We start from the raw sequence: 22,370 nt of genomic DNA on the forward strand, positions 1-22,370 counted from the left end.
ATTTCTTGCCCATTGAACCCTACATGTATTATGTTTCTTAAGCACAGTGTGCTACTGGTTTCCATTATTTGGCAAAGTAATACATTATGTGGGAGGCCCTTAAAGGTAGCCTTCCCCTGTAATTTGTTTCCTTTACTCTATGAAGTCGATCTCTTTTTTTTTTTCTTTCTTTCTTTTTTAATAGACAGAGTCTTGCTCTGTCACCCAGGCTGGAGGGCAATGGCACGATCTCGACTTACTGCAGCCTCCGCCTCCAGGGCTCAAGCGATTCTTCTCCCTCATCCTCCTGAGTAGCTGGGATTACAGGTGCCCACCACCATGCCCAGCTCATTTTTGTGTTTTCAGTGGAGACAGGTTTTACCATGTTGGCCAAGCTGGTCTTGAGCTCCCGACCTTAGATAATCTGCCCGCCTTGGCCTCCCAAAGTGCTGGGATTACAGGCGTGAGCCACTGCGCCTGGCCAAAGTCCATCTCTTTGGGCTCTCAAATATATAGTATGTCTTAAAAGTAGCATAGCTGTAACTAGTAAGAACCTTTCAGGTAAAAGAAACACAGTGCCAAATGGCTTAAGGGACAAAGCTAATTTCCTGGTTGGCAGAACTCAAAAGAGTGTGGGGTGGAGCTGGTGAGGCACAAGGGGAGTGGGGTGTTGAGGCCTGATGGTATCAGGAATTCTTTGCTGTCTCTGCCAACTTTCTTCCTGTGTTGGCTTTCTCAGGAGAGCTTTATCCAAGTAGCAGTAAGATTTTACAGAAACTCTAGGTTTGCATGCTGCCAGCCTGACAACCCGAGGGTGTGAAAGGCCACCATTTCCCAATGAGTCTAACTGGACTTCCTAAGCAGAGCTTACACTGGCCCAGTATGGTGACTGTCTACCTTCAAATGAGTCACTGCCACCCAGGGGGTGAAATATGCTAGGAGAAGCCAGGTCTCAGTCATATTCCTGCCCCTGAGAAAAGGAGATAGGGTGAGCCCCATCTGGATTTTCAGCAGCTGAGAGTGGGAAAGGTTAGCTCTGCAAGGGAAATTGGGTAGCCATTAATAAATGAATAGACTGAAGCCTAATCAAGCAGAGGAAACAACTGCCACACCAGCTGGTCATACTTGGCTACAGGTTGTTTTAGAGAAATTTCATTATGGAAAGTTGTAAACAGAATTATAAGTTAGAGAAGAGCATATATATAGTCAACGCATGTTCCCATCACCCAACTTCGGTAGTCATCAACTCATGACCACACATACTCCACATGCCAAGATACTTTCTCACCCTTAAATGACATTGAAACAAATCCCAGACATTACATTATTTTATCTATAATTTAGTATGTATCTCTACAGGATAAGCATTCTTTACAAAATATAAAAATCCACAATGCCATTATCATGCCTTATAAATTAACAATATTTTCTTAATAGTATCAAATATCCAGTCAGTATTCAATTGTCCATGGTGTCATAAAATAATTTCTCATTATAGCATATTTGAATCAAGATGCAAATGAAGTCCATGTACTGTGATTTGTGGATATGTCTTTTAAGGCCTTTTAATCTATAGTTTTTCCTTTCATATCTTTTTAATTATCTTTGAAAATATTTATTTATAGTTTTTTTTAAGTTTTTTGTCCTGTAGAGATTTACAGAGCCTGGATTTTGCTGATTGCATCTCCGGGTGTCATTTAACGTGATCTTCTGTCATTCTGTATTTCCTATGAGAATTTATTTCACTTCCAGAGTGGAGGAAGCTGTGCACTTTCATCCTCTAGAGATGTACTCTTTCTGTGATGTAAGCAGCTATTGATAATCTTTGCCAAGATTTATTAATTTATTAATGATTCAAAAGGGTGATGCTCTAACTCCATAATTTCTTCTTCAATTATTAGCTGAATAGCATTATAAAGAAAAACTATTTGGCTACCTCAAGGAATAGTTTATATGAAAGACAACAAATAACTTGATCCTGTCTCTTTATTTACCAGTTTTCAAACCAATGAGTTGTTTCACTGGCATTCCCACTAGGGAAACAAATAGTATTTTTTTTAAGTATCATTTTCATAAACTCATGGATTTAAGTATATCGGATATATTTATATCCATTAATGTTATTATTCTCATTGAAGCTCAACTCATCTTATCTTTGGTAGTGGGCGCCTATTCAAGTGAGATATCAAGTCCTCTCAAACCTAATAGTCTTAGTTTCTTGGCTTTCTGATATGACAAAATTCTCAAGGTTTAACTTGTGTATTTGCTGTTCCAAATCTGGAATTAGTAATTTCTCCAAGGAGCCATGATTCCTTTTAGTGGGAAATGAGATGTAGTAATCTGAATGCTAGTGTACTCATTGATAAGGACAGAAGTAAGAAATGTGTGTACATTTTTAAATCATAAAATACATCATGAGCTCATATTGATATGTCCAATTCAAATGCAGGACGAAAGGTTTCTATGTAACCTCATCTATCTTAAATCTTCATCCCTTCTTTCTCAAGCTGTAAATCCCAATGCTCAGTGACATCACTATAATCCTTCAACTTTATCCCACACTGCATGTGCAACAGCTTCAGAACAACACTACCACAAATAACATTTGAAGATATTTTTATTGCAGTTCCATTTTTCTCTATGGAATATCCAACCAATATATTCAAATGACTGTGTTAAAATCGCCTGAGGCCGGCTGTAGTGGCTCATGCTTTTAATCTCAACACTTAAGGAGGCTGAAGTGGAAGGATCACTTGAGGCCAGGAGTTCAAGCAGCCTGGGCAACAAAATGAGATCCAGTCTTCACAAAACATTTTTTACTTTCCTTTAAAAATTAGCCAGGTGTGACGGTGTGCCTGTAGTCCTAGCTACTTGGGAGGCTGAGGCAGGAGGATTGTTTGAGCCCAGGAGTTGGAGGCCACAGTGAGTTCTGACTGTACCACTGCACTCTAGCTTGGGTGACAGAGTGAGACTCTGTCTCTTAAAAAAAAATCACTTGAGATAGTTCCCCTATGTAACACTCTGCCACTAACTGAATTAACAGATGCATTTATTTCATTTTATATATAATTCTTAGAGATGGCTCTTTTATTTAATTATGTTTTAAAATTAAGTTTAACTATAATCATGCCATCAACTGGATATGCAGATTCTGCATTTCATTTTAGATGCAATTTTTAGAAATTGCTTTTTAGAATTTAGAGTTTTATAATTATGAATACTATTTACATGATATCTAAGTCAAATCTATAAAATGTATATTAAAAGAAGTACGCATTCTTTGTTCACTCCATCCTATTTCCGCCCCTATAGATAACACTTATTTTATATTTTATTTTATGGTCCATTCTTTTATTGTTTAATGTGAGCACATACTCTGATCCCTCTCCGTTCTTAGAAACAGTATTATACTAGACACACTTTTATTCATTTTGCCTTTTTCATATAACTGTGTATCTTAGCATTCATTAAATCATGTTTTCTCAAACACACAAGTGAAAAAAAGGTGAGTAGGTATATGTGTGTAACATTTAGAAACTAGATGTATATTTTTGGTTTGTTTTTGTTTTTGTTTTTTGAGACAAGGTCTCCACTCTGTCGCCCAGGCTAGAGTGCAGTGCTGTGCCTGGGCTCAAGAGATCCTCGCACCTCAACCTTCTGAGTAGCTGGAACTACAGGCATGCCGCATCATGCCCAGCTAAATTTTTTTTTGTAGAGATGGGGTCTTGCCATGTTGCCCAGGCTGGCCTCAAACTCCTGGACTCAGGCGGTCTGCCCACCTTAGCCTCCCAAAGTACTGGGCTTATAGATATAAGCCACCACACCTGACCTGGAAGACATATATTTTTATTCTAGTGGTTGTCATTAGATCAATGCCTTTATATAATAGTTTAGTCCACCTACCCACCACACCTGCTCACCTTTTGTTCCTTGGCTATTGTCTATTGGTCTCCCTCTATGAACATTGTTGAAATTAGCTAAGTAACCTCTTCTTAGCTCTTTTTGCTCTTTCCTTGAACACTTGACTTTAACTAGTTTCTTTCTACTGCCAATTAGTATTAATGCCTATAAGGCAAGCAGCTACCTAACTCTGCTGTTCATAACCTAATAGTCTTAGTTTCTTGGCTTTCTTATATGACAAAATAGATCATATTTTGTCCACTTTCCCTCCCACCACTTTCCCTCCCACCACTGCATTGTCAGAATAGAGCCAATATGGGTGCTACCCGTCTCCCAGATAGCATCAGAGTCATGGCTAATACAGGTAAATATGTGTTTCATCCTCACCACTCTACTTCCATGGTTCCCACACTGGTTATTACGACTGTCTGCAGCTTGTTCTCTTGTAGATTCCCAGGATAAGGAATATCCCACTTCTTGTGAGGACCTGTAGGCAATTCCAGGGTTCTTCTGGTCTCCAAGTCATCAGAAGCCCCTTTCCCTTGCCTCCATTTCCTTCCACATGGATACGGTTGGTGGTTTGTCTCTACCAGCTCATATTCTGGCATTCATGGGAATAGCTCACCACTTATTTTTGCTGGTGATGTTGTCCATGGGGCTTTGGCTTTAACATCTGAGTTGCTTTCTCTCTTTTTATGGGAGAACTCAAGGAGATTCAAAAATGATTTTGCCAGCTTTACATAATCCTCCAGTGGCTGCAGAATTTATCAAAAAGTTTTGAGTGAAGAATTATTTATAAACATTCAAATATCTCTTGTGGTCATGCAGCACTTTAATTTGACTAATTAAACTCGAATTAATCCTGAAGTCCTGGTAGACAGATACAGAAAAATGGTGATTTTTACAGAATTAGGTAAAATTTTATTTTTTAATAAAGAAAATTAATCATCTGTTATAGAAATATAAAATTTTGTTCTGCTGAAAACAAAACTTTTTTCCCTTGAAAGTGAATACATGATACATATGTAGTTTGCTGTGTACATTGTAAACATTGAAAATTTTATACTTATTGACATGAAAAAAGCCTAATTTTTAAAAGTACCTATTTATAAAGTAGTCTGGATATATTTGATCTATTTAAGGTGTTGTTTTGCCAGTATAATTTTCATACTATATGTTCTTCCATGATTAATACATGTGAGTATATACTAATTCACAAATAGTAGACTCACAAATGCTTCAGAAAATAGTAGACTCACAGAATAGGTCTTCTTTCTTCTATAAATGAGGGTGAAGAGGCTCAAAGAGGTGTAGTATTTTCCCAGAGTTAGACAGCCAGTAAATAGCGGAGCCCAGAGTCAAATACAGAAACCAGGTGGGACAATGGACTGGGAACCATTGTACTAGACCACATGAAAGGGATTCTCACCATTACCAAAAAGTCTAAGTGTAAGACTTAGACTTTTCCTTTGTTTAAAAGGTAGTAAGGTGGCTGGGCGCAGTGGCTCATGCCTGTAATCCTAGCACTTTGGGAGGCCAAAGCAGTCAGATATCTTGAGCTCAGGAGTTCGAGACCAGTCTGGGCAACATAGCAAAATCCCATCACTACTAAAAATACAAAAATTAGTCAGGTGTGGTGGCTCACACCTGTAATCCCAGCTACTCAGGAGGCTAAGGCACGAGAATCGCTTGAACCTAGGAGGTGGAGGTTGCAGTGAGCCGAAATTGCACCACTGCACTACAACAGGCTGGGTGACAGAGCAAGACACTGTCTCAAAAAAAAAAAAAAAAAGGTAATAAGGAGTGAAAGGGGAAGGAGAAGGTAGTCAAAAGGCTTATATACTCTAAACATTGCAATTCAATAGATTTAAAATTTTTTCTTCCAAGTTTTATAAGCTATAATTCAGAGAGGCACCAGGGTGGTATCTGCCCACCTCTAGATTGAAAAAGAAATGGGGAATCAAGGCTATTTTAGGCATCTGTCAAGCTGTAATTACCTCTTTGCTCAGAAAAACCTTTATGTAACACTAATGCAGATTGGCATTTCTTTGGTTTAAAAGAACATTTCCAGTCATTCTTTTAATAGAATGATCTTTATTATGATGGTTATTTCAATATGTTTTCGTAGAGGGAAAATGTTCCCAGTAAGGCCTTGACATAGAGATTATACTTTTAATCTGGTCTGTTTCTTATTTACTTACAAGCTCTAATACTTCTTAGAGTTTTCTTCCCCTACCCTTTGTAGTTCAGAAATTGTTGAATGGCTTTTATTTAAGCTTTTCAAGTCAGCTGGAGTTGTTTACCAATAAGTCTATGTATACCTTCCACAAAAAGTTTACACAAAGTATGACCATTAAAAGGTGGGATTGAGCCAGACATGGTGGCGTGGACCTCTAATCCTAGCTGCTCCGGGAGGCCAAGGTGGGAGGATCACTTGACCCCAGGAATTCAAGGCCAGATTGGGCAACATAGTGAGACCCTATCTCTAATATTTGTTTTTTAAATGTGGGATTGAAATGACAATTTATAGAAAGAAAACCAATTTTTCATCATTAGGCACTTGTTCATTGTCTTAGAATGGGCTCCCAGAAGTTGACCCTGAAATGAGGGTCTATGTGTAAATGACTTAATAGGGAGAGTTCTCAGGAAAGATAAATAGAGGGGTGGGAAGTGGGACCTGGAAGAAAGGGAAGGCAAACATAGATGAGGTGTCAGGCAAAGCCCCAGGAGGGTGATTTTGGCTCAGTCCACAGGGAAGTTCCAGATACTTTTTAAAGCCACACCTTAAGTTGTCCCGTCAGAGGCAGAGGGATAGAATGTTTATATGCCTCTCCCACCAGAGGATAGTCAATGGTTAAGCACTGCCTCCTGGGCTCACGTGCCCCTTCCCCTCCACGCTCTCAGGCGGTTCAGACTCAGTAAGCTGAGGGTAGTTCAAAGAGCCAAGAACAGGTGCTGGATGTTGAGAATGAAAGGACCCAGCATCAACTGCTGACTGCCTCTGGTGCTTCATTTCTCCTGCTTCCATCAGCACACCCTAGAGTTCCCAAGGACATCTTAAGCAGACAAAGGTGTGTAAGAAGTTCAAGTTCTGTTGTGTTTTCTAGAAACTTACCAAATCCAAAATTGGAGACTACATATATCTAAGTGCAATGTTTTATCCTAGCCCAACATTCCACATTTATTAATGATTGTCTCTAGAGAAAGGACTTGGCAGTGAATTAATTTAACTAGAAAAAGATCGTTGCTCTAAAAGAAAATTATGCTTTTCTAATCTTTAACTCGGATTATAAATATGCAACCAAAGTAGCCAGAATGTTCTTACTGGAGTGATGGATCACCAGCCACTGAAATGCCATTTGAAAGAATGGATGGTGTTTTAAAGCAATTATCCTATTCATTAAGACTGTATCTGTGCAGAGGAGAACGAAGTACAATGGAAATGTTTGAGTCCCAGGCACTTCCTTGGGTACTTGGCGTATTCAATCATTACATGAATCCTGTAAGGCAAGTAAGTATTATTTTTCCTGTTTTAGAAGTGAAGAACTAAAGCTCATAGAGAAAAAAATGTATTCATTTAATAAGTATTTAGTAGGCATCCACTGTGTATTAGGCATGATGCAAGGCGCTGGTTATGGGATGACAAACAAAATGAACCCGGTCCCTTCCCTCCTTGAGCATACAGCCTAGTAAGCAAGAGGTGAAACAAGCAAATACATAGGTTACAAATGGTGGTAAGTGTCAGAAAGGAAAAGAACAGGACACTGTAAGGCATAATGACAGCACAGGAGTAGAAGACTCATAGAAATCCTCAATGAGGAAGTGACATTTAAGTTGAGACCCGGACAATGGGAAAAGCTAACCAGGCAAAGAGTGGGAGGAGAGAAAGAACTTAGAGTGCTTTGGGAAGTGAAACAAGAATGATATCGCAGTTCCTGGCCAGCCAATAGGAAAGTGGTATGAAAATGCTAGAGAAAGGAGCAGGAGCGAGGTGATTGAGGGTCTTCTAGGTGGGAAATTTGGGCCCACAGGCCAAATCTGGCCTACTACCTGTTTGTGTAAATCAAGTTTTATTGAAACATAGCCACCACTGGGCATGGTGGATCACACCTGTAATCCCAAAACTTTGGAAGGCGAATGTGGGTGAATTACTTGAGCCCAGGAGTTTAAGACGAGCCTGGGCAAGATGGGGAAACCCCATCTCTACAAAAAATACAAAAAATTAGCCAAGTGTGATGGTATATGCATTTAGTCCCAGCTACTTGTTAGGCTGAAGTAGGAGAATCACCTGAGGTCCAGAAATCTAGACTGCAGTGAGTTGTGATGGTGCCATTTAACTCTAGCCTGAGCGACAGTGTGAGACCCTGTCTCAAAAAAAAAAAAAAAAGAAAAGAAAAGAAAAAGAAGAAAACACACATTCTCTATGGGCCCTTTTGCTCTGTGACTACAGAGTAGAGTAGTTGCAGCCAACCATCTGTTCCACAAAGCCAAAAATATTTACTATCTACCTCTTTACAGAAAAAGTGTGCTGACCCCTGGTCTACACCTTGGAAAGAAGTCTGGATTTTACTCTAAGAAAGAGAAGGAGCCATTGGAGGGTTTTAGGAAATAGATTCAAATAATCCAATTTTGTTTTGAGATGGAATCTTGCTCTATTGCCCAGACTGAAGTACAGTGACATGATCTCGGCTCCCTGCAACCTCCAACTCCTGGGTTCTAGCGATCCTCCTTCCTCACCCTCCTGGGTAGCTCAGATCACACCTGGCTAACTTTTTTGTGTTTTTAGTAGAAGCTGGGTTTCACCATGTTGGCCAGGCTGGCCCAAACTCCTGACCTCAAGTGAGCCTCCTGCCTCAGCCTCCCAAAGTGTTGGGATTACAGGCGTGAGCCACCATGCTAAGCAAATCATCCAATTTATATTTTTAAAATATCATCCTGAAGAGGGCCAGGCCCCAGATATAATGTATAAGTTCTCAGCAGTATTCAATGCCATGAGAGTAGATGAAATCACTTAAAATGAGATTAGAAAAGAGTGTGAATGGAGGAGAGTTTGGAGGACTGAGTTCTCAGGTGCTCTAACGTTAAAAGATTAAGAGAAAGAGGAGGGATTAGGAAAGGAGGCTGAGGAGGGATGGCCAATGAGGTAGGAGGAAGGAAGGTAGTAATACTTCCCAGAAGCCAAGTGGATAAAGCATTTCAAGGACGACGTGAGTAGTTCTATCAGATGCTGCTAAGAGGTCAGGTAAGATGAGAAATGGGAAATGGCTATTAAATTTAGCAACATGAAAATCATTAATACTTTGAAAAGAGTGGTTTTGAAGTGGCGCATGTGAAAGCCTAATTCAAGAGAAAATTGGAGGAGATACGTTTTCTCCTAAATGTAAGCAAAAAAATGGGGTAGTAGCTGAGTGGACCAGTCTTGACCTGGTCTGAGCCTACACATGTTGAGGGAATCATGGTTTTTCCTGTCTTACAACACATTTATTCAATAAAATCGTTACTAAATGTCTACTAGGTGATATAATCCCCAGCCCTCCCTCTAAGAGTGATGGTTTTGTGCTCAGCAGGCCACCTGGTAGTGGTGGAGGTAATTGGCCCTCTGAAATGTGGCTGTCTTCTGACTTCATGACCCTCTGAATTCACACTCTCAAAGTAAGTTTGTAGCTGGAGTTCCTTCAATCATAAGCATAACTTTAAAATACGAGTCTTGCATGTAATTTGCTTGACTGATATTTGGCTTAGGTTTAGTTGAAGTACATGTTTAAAATATCCAATGACTTTACATGATTTGATCTCCAATACTTAATGATTTTGTGGAATATTAACTTCACAAAATGTTTTGTGAAAAACAAAATCAGAATAGTAAGTGAAATATGTCTCATTGTCTCTTCCACCTTCTGAATTTCCTCATACTCATTTATATTAGTGAAAATGCTAAATTCAGAGTGTTTAATGTCCATGAATGCATTCTGTTTCTCAAGCAAGTGATAACAAGAACTAAACCCTTGAATAGGTTAAAATACTTTACAATGCAGTTTTAGAATAAAATGATTAGGCTGATGAGGGTTATAAAGGGTTTCCTTTGGACATAAATAATTAAAAATTTAGTCATTATATACTTGAGGTACATGGAACTCTTGATTGAATAATCCTGGTATGCTTTCACTAGTTGTTACACATGATTAAACTTTTCACCTGTCACATACGTATCTTACTGTCTCTAGGCCAGGAGTCCCCAACTGTTTTGGCATCAGGGACCATTTTTATGGAAGACAGTTTTTCCACGGACAGCAGTGGGGGGATGGTTTCCGGATGAAACTGTTCCACCTCACATCATCAGGCATTAGATTCTCACAAGGAGCATGCAACTTAGATCCCTCGCACATACAGTTCACGATAGGGTTTGTGCCCCTATGAGAATCTAGTATAGCTGCTCATTACATTAGATCTGACAGGAGGTGGAGCTCAGGCAGTAAATGCTTGTTTGCCTGTTCACTGCTTGCCTTTTGATATGTAGCCCAGGTGGGGACCCCTGCTCTAGGCTTTCTGATGCAAATGGTTTTCTTTATATAGCTACTCTTATATTTTTAATTGATGGTTTTTCTATTACATCTTCTTATAGATTACAATCTATAACAACTTAGATTGTTATAAACAAAAGCATTTTCTCATTGAGATATAATTCCCATACTATAAAAGTCACCCTATAAAAGTGTATAATTCAGTGGCTTTTAGTGTATTTGTGCAACCATCAACCATATCTGCTTCCAGAACATCGTCATCCTCAAAAGAAACCCTGCGAGAAGCATTATTGTTACAACTTAATTTTATATCTACATAGATTGGCATTCTCTCCCCAAAAGTAACCTCAATCCTGATTTTACAGTAAGCACTTCTTACAATGTTATCACCCAGATATGCATTTCTGTACACCATAATCCCTGTGGCCCCCTCTCCATCCACCCTTTTGAGTCTGTCTTTCTAAGTGCCTCTTTCTCTTCCTAACAGTTTATTTGTTGAAGAACCTGTAGGGTTTTCCACTTTGGAAATTTCTTGATTCTGTATTCATGCTATAATTAAGAAAAGTATTTTTCAATATAGGAAAGTAATCAGGATTCTACTTTAAATATCCAAAATAAAATTTGTTTGTGTGTGTGTGTGTGTGTGTGTGTGTGTGTGTGTGTGTGTGTGTGTATTTGTTTTTACCCTGGCACGCTATGTGGAAAATGGAATCTAGGAGACAAGAGTGGCAGTAAGAAGCCATTAGAAGTTTTTGAAAGAGTCCAGATGGGAAATAACAGCTAGAGGACTGGACAAGAGCAGTGGTTTTGGTGTTAGAGAAAATCTATGTGTAGAGCAAAGATCGGTAGGATTTCGCGTCGTATTTGATTTGGAGACTCAGACGGGGAGAAATGAAGTATAACTTCCAAATTTCTAGCTTGAGCCCTGGGTGGATGACAGTGCCAGTCAATGAGATGAGTCAACTAGAAGTAGCAGAAATAACGTGGGTGAGTAAATAAGTTTCAGTTGCTCAGAGCTCTCCATTATTAAATCCTAGGCCTGCATTGGAGACCAGGTCTTCATGCTTTTCCAGTGAACAGCATGGTCTCCTGTTGGAATCATCACATGAGCTTACTGTCAATTGACACAAAACCACCAACACTGCATTTTTTCACTGCCATTACTTGGAGCAGTTCTGTAATAAGGCCACAAAGAAATGGTCGAAGTGATTTTAGGTCGATACACTTGTAACTTTGCAGCCTTGTCTTTACATTTTATAGACTTTATATATAATTAGCATTATGCATAGGCATGAGCTAATTTCGAGCTCATCTTTTTTTTTTTTTTTGTTTTTTGAGATGGAGTCTCGCTCTGATACCCAGGCTAGAGTACAGTGGCATGATCTCAGCTCACCGCAACTTCCAACTTCTCTCAAGTAGCTTGGACTACAGGCATGTGCCACTACGCCCGGCTTATTTTTTTTTATTTTTAGTGGAGACAGAGTTTCACTGTATTGCCCAGGCTGCAAGCTCATCTTTAAAATAAAAAATATTTTAGACCATTGATTAAAATCTTTCACATGTAAATTAAATATGTATCTGCATTGGCTATGCAGAGAGCATCTTTGGGGACATACAATACAGGGCTTAAAATAGTTGGGCTCTGTCACCATAGCATTCATTTTGTCTCTGGCAGCTGTGAGGCACCCACTCAGCAACATTTCTGAGGTCCTAATTTGAAATGAGGAAATTCTAGAACTGTGCTTAACCCTAGACTTGGAACGGTGTGTCTCTGAAGGAAGATCTCACATATCTGTGGTTCACCTTCCCGTCTAGGTAGCTAAGAAGGCAGAAAAAAAGCTTCTCCTGATGGCCCCACTACTCCGCCCAGGCTGAATGGAATGTCAAGCTCTAGGCCACCCCCACACAAGTCTCCTTAAGAAACAGACCCAGCCCAGGTTGGAATCTGGCATAACTTGGAAGCTAAAAAATGACACATTTAGCCACATTTCAAATTCAAATTGAAAGTACCACTCACATTTACTCAGTTTCTGGAGATAAGCATGGAAGGCTTTTATTTCCCCTTCTTTAAGTGAATAGCAATTCATTTACATGGAGAAACTGCATGTGAATAACAGCAAAGCACATCAAGAGTGAGTTATTAACTATGCAAACTGACTGCTTAACCTGTTCTGTTCAGACTTCCCCTAACAGTTTTATTGAGCATATGCTTAAAAACATATTTAGATGATACATTGCATGAGTTTCAAAGAGACCATTAAGGTCTCATTTGGGCAGGGAAAAATGCATTTTTTAAAGAACCATTAATGTGTGTTTCTATAATTGTGTCTTATGGTGTTTTTAATATTGCTGCCGTTTATCAAATATGAAAAATCAGACTTTACAATATTATCAAAATAATATTCATACAGTAGTAGTCTCCTACCCATTAAATATTACCTGCTAATCCCTTACCATTGTTTCTAACGTATTATGATTCATTCAGATCTCATTATGTCTTATTGCATGCTGCTTTTCATGCATAGTATCTAATATTATGCATCAGGTAGTTTTTTAAACTCTTACTCTTTAACTCAACTTTTATTTGCCCTTTCTTATCCCCTTACTTCCCTATAGGACATTTTCCTCTCTTACCTAGTTGAAGATTAATCTTCCTTGGACATTAAAGAAACTCAAGAAAAAACGTACTTAGTTTAAGAGACAAAAATTTGCTTATATTTTTAAGTAGATTTTTGCATGCATTTTGGTTCGTACCCTTTTTAATTCTGAAACTTTGAACTCTGGCTCTGGACATGAGATTAAGCTTCCATTTAATGGCAGGAGTGAAAAATACAGGAACATTAAAAATAGAAATCACTATCTCCACCATCCCTGTTCTTCATAGCCTTGAAAGTAGAAAGAGTAAAAGGCAAATGTAGTGTTAAACTCCAACCTGTTATTATTTTAGAGGATAGATAAGGAATTAGTCTAAGCTATGCTCTAGGGTTCTGTAGGAAGGAAGCTCTTCCACTACTTCTGTTTTTCTTGCTTTTCCTTTCTTTTTAACCCCAATGGATATATACTTTTGAAAAGTAATCTTTATATAATTTTTCATGTAGTAATTTAATAGCTTTTGTGAGTGAAACATTTTTCTTTTTTATACAGTCAACCCAAATGCAGACAATAAGCCCTATTAATATAAAACAGAAAGGTCTCACAATTCAGTTGCAGGGTTAGTGTGACCCAAGTTCGTCTTCAAAGCAGTATTTCCCAATAGACAGGAAAACAAGATTTCTTTCTGCTTTGCTGTGGATAAAATATCACTATTGATCAATTTATAAATAATTTTTCTAGGTTGAAGCTAAATTCAAACATGGGAGGCACACTTCAGAAATTTAGTATAAATCCCCTAACCTCTTTCCCTCAATAAAAATTGTATCATGGTTCACTGAAAATCTGTCAACTTTCTGAGAGGATTGGAACTGCTAGGTTTTCTGAGATTTGGGGTGTCATTTCAAAATAGCTGTGTTTGAACTATGTACCTATTCTTCCTTAACCTAATTTTTACCTGTGGTAAGAAGGTATATTCCATCCTGTAGCTGTTTATAAACGGTTTCTACAAATGTCATCTTTGAATTGAAGCTTCTTCAGGGATGTTATCTCTATTCCTTGCATGTTAAAAATAGCATTTCTCTGTTTACATTTGTCTCCTCTTCCCCTCTATGTATATGAAAGTTACCAACTGGAAAAATAGTTTACGGTCTTTACCACTGTCTTATTGTTAATATTCAAATACATGTTCAATCCTAGTAGAGCTCTGTCTTGTTCCAATTCTGATACATGTAAATTGGGAGGCAGTGGCTATGACCATTAACCCCTAGGAACACCTGGGAGCCCCAGCTCCTTCTGGCTCCAGGGTAACATTATACATAGGCTCCCCTTAGTTAATTCTACCTGAATCTCACCTTCTTATTCTTGAACCACTCAAAACGTGAGGCCTCAGGGCACAGATTTCCTCTGGTACCTGCTTCTCTGTGACACCCAGTTATTCCTTCTCCATGATTTAATGCATTCCCTATGACTAATTGGTCTTAGTTTTGGTTCCTTCACAAACCAACTCTGAGACAAGGATTTGTGTGTGTATAGTTGATCTGGGAGGTGATCCCAGGAAATACCAGTTAGATGCTAGCAATGTGAGACCAAGAAGGAAGACGGTCAATAAAATGTAAGTTAACAAACCAATTGCCACTGTGGCAACTGGAGCTTCATCTTCTTTGGGAACTCCAGGATCAGTGTAGAACACATGCCTTGGAATTATTCAGTTGAGTGGTGAGGGAGTTGAGATATTTATACTCTAATTCTTGTCAGGTACTAAATGAGGACTTCTCTGTGGGGCCATTCTCCAGAACTTCTAGCTGACTGTGTGCGGTCAGGGTGGACTTTAGCAGGCAGAGAGAGCCCGTAGGCAGGTGGAAATAATAAAGGCTCCTAAATTGTCTGCTGTAATTCCTAACCGTTTCTACTGCACCCTCTTGAACACTCACTCTATTGCAAATGTAATGACCTTAACATTTAACCTCTTTACCATTTTCCAAGCCCTTGCCCTTCTTTTGTGACCATGTTGAAAGGAGGCTCAGTCCTTCTCATGCCACTTAAATCACAGGGTCAAGGGGTAGTATTGGCATTCTCCTGGCTTCCCATGATTAATTTCTAAGCCATTATTCTTTCACCCTAGTGCAAACTTGCTCCTTTTTTTTTAACTACTTATGCCCTCCAACAATATGACTTCAGACTTTCTCTGAATTTCATGTTATTCCTTACTTGTATTGAAGACTTTGACACCTTCCAAGTACCCTACCACACTCCAGATAAAAATCAGCATTCAAATATCCACATGGATGAACTTACCTTTTTAGTTTTTCTATCTCCTCAACTTTAGGTGCCTTCTCGACCATTCCCTTTCAGCCAAGCACTCCCAATCGCCACATCCCCATCCTGTTTGACCTGCATAACTGAACCTCCTCTGACACCATAAATTCACAATATCCCAACTTTGTAATTATTCTATTACTAAAGAGTGGTTCTCACTAGAATTATTCTCATCAATGCTGTCCTTCCCAACTCCTTCCAGTCTTCCTTCATAGACTTCTCTCTCCCAAAAGCCACTGACCACTCATCTTGTGTCTTAATTATACTTGGTGGTATACTTTTCCTTAAGCAGACCCCATGCATTCCTACCTGTAGTCCTCTTTTTACCTACAATGCCCCTGGAAACTGCATTCCTTTCCAGTGCTTACCCATTCATCAAGTTCCAGCTCAAACACAGCTTTTTCAGTGGTTCTTCACCAATTTCCCTGCTATATCTCACACGTTGGGGTCACTCTCTTCTTGTTCTGTATTTCCAAGATATTTGTAGTAGCTCTGCTTTGCAACTGCCAAATTCTAGCCTGCCAGGTGAAGTCAGTAAATTATTTAGCCTTTCTATGCCTCAGTGTAATCAACTACCAAATAGAGAAAGTGATAGTTACCTGGTAATGTCATTGTGGAGATTAAAAGAAACAATGTGTGAACATGCTTCAGAACCCAAAGATGGACATAACATGTGTCTTTATTGGGCAGCTGTAAGGAACCAATAGAGCAAAGCAAAACCTTTTATGGGAAATTTGAATACTGATAATGACTTTACTGTGGATAGAAGGAAAGGACGTTGGTGCACATAGCCTGGGTTGGATTCCTGACTCTAGTTCAAATGAGTTGTATGGCCTTGAACAAGATGGTTACTCCCATTGAAGAGAGCCTCATGTAAAAAGTGGAAATAATAAAACCTACCTTGAAGAGTTATTGATGACTAATGAATGCAAGTGGGCATAGTTCTGATAACTTGAAGTGAAATGGCTCCCAGTATTCCCTTATTATCTCTCACTCAGGCCAGTACGGGTGGAGCACACACCCTGGGCAAGAGGCAGTGTTATGTGACCTACCGAGGTCTGAGAGACAGTGACTGTCAGCCCCATAAGATGAGATTCCATCCTGGGAGACTGCACTGCTGACTTGGACAAGTGTCAAGATCCTGCTTTACGAATGATAGGCTCAGACAGAAGCTCTGGGGACATGTAGCATGCATGTGTGAGGACAGAGAGAGGAGCAGTTCTTTACGTGTCCTTGAAGTGAGTCAACTCCATGTCTGAGCTAGCCTCTCCTCCTTATCTTCTGGAATGCTCTCCCTCAGAGCTCTGAAGACAACAATTAGTGATAATAATTACTGATTACTAATAATTTTTATTGATTTAATAACAATAGCAGACACAACCATTTATGAAGACATGGTTCAGGGCTGTGTGTGCCACATCTCATGTGCTACCCCCCTACTTTATCCTGCCCCTCCTGACCCAGATGCTATCCCAGGGTTGAACCTGCAACTCAGTCTGCAGCAAGGACCCTACTACTATAGCACTATAGCATGAGTGGATAAATTTGGTAAATGAGAAGATACGAGGATTTCTTCTAGCACCTGAATTCAAAGTATTTTAATTTCTGGAGCCTCTGTATCTTCATCTCTAAGTGGGAATAATAATACCTAAGTCCTAACATAATCGGAAGAGTTCTTGATAAGCATACAGTAGATGTGAAGTAAATGATTGCTTATACTGGTGATTTCTCTGATAACGTCCTTGTTGACCCCCATAGATCCCGACCATCCTTTATTCCTCTCTGTATTGAAACCTTGTGCAGAGTAGTCTTCTGATGAAAATAGTCTAAGCCATGTGACCTCAGGTAGCCAAGCAACCTGTTTATCTCTTCTCCTGATTTATTCTCTCTCTTCTTTAAAGAGAGACCATCTTTCCACCCATCTGCCCCTACAGAGCAGTTTGTAGACATTGAAGGGTTGCCATGGACACCAGTAGACCTGGAGGCACATGGGCAAATCTGGGAAGACTTCAAAGGGTTGATCACTGGACAGTGTTCTGAGGAAAGAGGTTGAGGTGCCATTTGTTGAAGAAAAGGTAGCAGGAAGTTCTAGATGAATGACATTGCACAAAACACAGGAAGTGATATGCGGGACTCATCAACTTGAAGCCTAAGCACGTTGGGTCTCTAGAGGAAACCCATGTAATTTTAGGTCCAGTTCAGTTTCCACATCTTCAGTATGCAAACAGAAAGCAGGAGAGTGTGAGGGACTTGTCTACACTTACTTCTAGCCATCTATGGCATCCTTTGTTCTGCTCCTTGAGTCTCAGGTCATTCCATAGAATGGTGGCCCCAGACAGGCAGGGATTATTTTCTCTTTTATTCACTGGTCTATCCACAGAGTCTAAAACCATCTTCCATGCATAGTAGGCACTCATCAAATATCTGTTTAATGAATTCCAGTGGTCTTTGAAGTTGAAGTGTACATGAAGATAAGAGGAAGTGAGTGGAGAGCTACTGGAGGTGTTTCCTACTAGGGAAAATGATTGGAAATCTTACTTGAAACTGAGTTGCATTTGGAAATCATCACAGTATTTCGAGAAGGGAAGTGATGTGATCAACATGAATACCTCACCAAGATGGGTCAGCTTTCTTCCAAATAGACCAGAAGAAAGGAGACAGGAGGCACTCCACTTCTTGCTAAAACATTATTTTCCCCATATATGGTTATTGAATGAATGAATTTGAAAAACAATTTATGTATCGGTGTCATTGAAAACCGTAAGCTTCTTATCTCACCTGACAAAGTCGAACATATCCATAGAGTGGAAGATAAGAATTAACTTCTCTCACTATTAAATTGTAACAAGTTGCCATTCAGCCTGGCCTTCTGAAATGTTCAGTTGAAAATAACAGTTGCAGGTACTGGCCTTTGCAGGCTAACTCCCTTAGAGCATGCAGCATCAATGCTTGCCCTTGGGAATAGACATTTACAATTGCCAGGGAAAGTATTCTCTGTTGTGTGCTAAAAACACAGAACACAATGATGGAAATGATAGCAATAAGTATGCCAACAAGATGGACATGATTCTCTTAGCAAAATGCACAGGAGCCATGCTAATCTTCTCTGTATCATTCCAATTTTAGTATTTGTGCTGCCGAAGCGAGCACCAAAATGTATATAAAATCTAGATACTTCACGGACAAGGGCATGAGCAGAAAACATTCTCACAAATGCTCCACATCCTACGTAGCTGCGTGTCTGGGCAGTTTATTGAAGCAAATGTAATGGCCAAGAAGTACTTTAAATGAGCTATTTCTTGCATCCTTAAATGATTTTCTCTCCCTTTTCTCCTTCAATCCCTGCTCTCATCCACCCACTAGGATTTTTTTTTTTTTTTGCAATCTTCAAGGAAAAATAATAAAAAGAACTGGAATTTACATAATACCTTCCTTCTAAGACACTAAAAGCAGTTCACCCATCTATAATTTATCCTTACAACAATCCTCTGTACAGGCCTGTTATTATTATTATTATTAACATTATTTCAATTTTGCAGTCACATTGCTTGCTGCTGAGAAATTTAGCTAACACCTCATTTCTTGAACAATTTTAGCCTCTCAGCACATCTATAAAAAGGGCTTCAACTGCCACCTCCCATTTGTGATTGTGCCATGTATTCCATTACAGTCTCTGACCCTCTGTTTAATTTTCGTTTAAAAATATATTAAATTCCTTTATTGTGAGAGCACTGCAGGACTGCTGAACAGAAGGTGAAGTGAGCATTGAAAGAGAACAGAATCAAACATAAATATCTTCCAAACCAAAAAGGAAATGGAAAGTAACTGTCAAGGCAAATTGATTTGAATTTCGTAAGAATGTGATTTTTTTTAAAAATTTGACTCAGAATATGAACTATTCTTTCTAACAGCATCAACTTGGCAGATGACACTACCTGTCTCTTTCTAATCTCTTGCAGTCTTTCAAATTCCAAATTTGTATTGGCTTCAAAATTTTTAAATCTCAAGAATGTTTCCAGCTCACTGAATTTCTCTAGTCATCTCACATTTCCCATATCAACAGGGCCTCCCATGGGAATGACCCTGAAAAGGCATGAGCCATTTGCAAATGGTCTCTTTTATTTGCCCCAGCAATCATTTTCTTCCTTTGCCCACTACCTAATTTACTTTTAACATAAACAGGTTTCATTCAGCAGACTAGATGTTGAATCTTCCCCAACTTCTTCTCTTATTCATTTATAGTTTTATATGAAAGTTCCATTCTTCTCTCCATATAATACCTGCCCTGCTATTAGATAGGACTGTATCAGTCAGCTGTTGCTTCATAACAAATAATCACAAGATCTCAGTGGCTTACTGAATACATTCTTTTTTGCATTGTGGTAAAATATATACAACATAGAGTTTTCCATTTTAACAATTTTAAATGTATAATTCAGTGCCATTAATTATATTCACAGTATTATGCAACCATCACCTTTATCTATTTTTAAAACTTTTTCAGTGCTCCAAACAGAAACTCTGTATCCATTGAGCAATAACTCCCCATTTCCCCTTTTCCAAGCCCCCAGTAAACTCTAATCTACTTTCCAACTCTGTGAATCTGCCTATCCTAGATGTTTCATACAAGTAGATTCAATATTTTGATATTTCTCCTTTTGTGTCTGGAAATAAGTGTTTCTTTCTCATGCATCTGCAAACTGGATGGGATAGCTCTGCTGATCTTGACTGGGCTTGCCAGGAAACTACAGATTAGTTTCAGATCTATTTCATATTTCTCTCCTCCTCCTTGGAACAGAGGGCTGCACAAGGCAATACGGAGCAGGAGAGAGCAAGCAGGAACAGGCGACAAGGCATCTAAAAGATTAGGCTCTGAACTGGTACACTGTCATTTCCACAGCTTCCATTGGCCAAAGGAAGTCATTGGCCAAGCCCAAAGTCTAAAGTCAGGCAAGTAAACTTCAGCTCTAGTGGGAGATTGAAAAGTTACATAAAAATGCATGAATACAGGGAAGGTTAAAGAGCTCAGACCATATCCTACTTGGTAAAATGTAAGTTCTGGAGTTGAATGGACCCCACTCTACCACTTTTTAGCCATGTAGCTTTATGAAAAGAGATTTAATCTTTCTGAACCTTGTTTCCTTATCAGTAAAATGGGGATAATAGTATTACCTATCTCACAGGCTGCTGTAATTATCATTGAAATACTCTAAATTTGCAGTAAAAAATATGCAAGCAATATTATTGTCATTCTTAAAACATAAAGAATAGAAAAAGCAACCAAAGCCAATGAAACTTTTTTATCTTTGCTTTTCACTGAGCAAAGGAAGTTATAGGTTAGTAGAGGATGCTGGAAACCATGAAAGTTCACAAAGGGAATTAGAATTGCAGACTAAGGCCTGTTGGTACTTGAACCCATAGTAATCATTTTGTCTATTGTTATTGTATTTTATTTTAGTAATATGACCTTTTATTTTATGTAAACCTAGCCCATGATCTCAGTGCATAAAGCAGTGGAGGGGTTCTGGTTGAAAAGACACAGGGGTATTCAGGGATCTGCCCACTGACAAGAATCCCTGTCTCAGAAGGGTTGCATGGAGCATAATTTGAAAATCACATTATTTTTTTAGATGGAGTTTTGCTCTTGCTGCCCAGGCTGGAGTGTAATGGCATAATCTCGGCTCACAGCAACCACCTCCCAAGTTCAAGCAATTCTACTGCCTCAGCCTCCCAAGTAGCTGGGATTACAGGCATGTGCCACCATGCCCAGCTAATTTTGTATTTTTGGTAGAGATGGGGATTCGCCATGTTGGTCAGGCTGGTCTCGAACTCCTGACCTCAGGTGATTCACCTGCCTTGGCCTCCCAAAGTGCTGGATTACAGGCATGAGTCACCGCACCCAGCCAAAAACCACTAATTTAATCCAAGCTTCCTCTTCTTCCAGATGACAAAAATGAAGCCCACTTGTGTAATATGATTTGCCCCCAAAATCACATAGTTAAGTGATGTCGGAGCGAAAAGGAAAATAAAACCTCTCTTCCTAACTCCCTTGCCCATACCATGCTGGCTTCTGTGAACTTTTAATGGCCTTGTTGATAACAGCAACCTCTTCTGCCTTTTATCTCCTCTCTTCTTTTACAGTTTGTCATTTGTTCAGATATATTACATTTATAGGCAGGTTGCACTCATTTAGCAGCCATGATTCTGCCCATTTAAAGAATGCAATGTGTTACTGGTAAAAGAAATATCCATCTCCATCAGCAAAAAAGGGGAAGAAGGAAATGAAAAAGTATATACAGAAGATATGTAAATAGACACAAGAAACATGTGAATATGTATATTCATTCTTCTATAAATGTACTCATATATATACACACATACACACTCATACATACACATACATACACACCATTTTGTGAATCTGACATATAATAGACAGTCCATGAGATGGAAGTCAAAGCTCTATCATGCAATAGCTGTAGGGCTTTAAAAAAATCATTCAGCATCCCTGAGTTCAGCATCCTCTAGGTAAAATGAGGCTAAGAATCGCTGCTTCACAGGGATGTTGCAAGCATGAATATGTATGAGAAACAGAAGTTTACCACCTTCAGAGTGTTACCAGGACTGCCAAAATGCCACCCTGGTACTTTCTAAGTTCTGTGCTTGTAGACTCATTTCTGAATTCTACAGAACAACTTACTGATTAAAGATACAGGCCTTGGAGTCAGAAAAGCTCAGATCCATGTGCTGATTCTGCCAGTTACTGAAATGTGAACTGAGAACATTGAATTGATCTATATGAACTCAGTTTTCTAATTTCCAAATAAGAATGACATTATCTTCTTTACTGGAATATTAAGAAGCTTGAATCACACAACACAGGTAATATGTGTAGTACATGGTATGGCATTTGGTAAGCATTCAGAACACATTAACCCTTAATCTTGTTTTTATATTGTTGTTGTTACTGCTCTTCAAAATTTCTCCCAGTTTTCTACCCACTCAGGCACAGGGAAATACATTTGGGGAAATATTGAAATAGCAGTACTTTAAATCCTTAGA

The 22,370-nt window shown here is 39.1% G+C and overlaps 1 protein-coding gene and 1 pseudogene across 3 annotated transcripts in view; one reads left to right on the plus strand and one right to left on the minus strand.

Annotated features, from left to right (window-relative positions):
- The window catches only part of FRMPD4 (FERM and PDZ domain containing 4), a 571,680-nt gene that overhangs the window by 468,412 nt on the left and 80,898 nt on the right, over positions 1-22,370 (plus strand). The window lies entirely within an intron of this gene.
- Positions 18,361-18,458, minus strand: LOC119468251 (annotated as a pseudogene).

Source organism: Cebus imitator, unplaced genomic scaffold, assembly GCF_001604975.1.
Source record: "Cebus imitator isolate Cc_AM_T3 unplaced genomic scaffold, Cebus_imitator-1.0 Scaffold401, whole genome shotgun sequence".
Lineage (NCBI taxonomy): Eukaryota > Metazoa > Chordata > Mammalia > Primates > Cebidae > Cebus > Cebus imitator.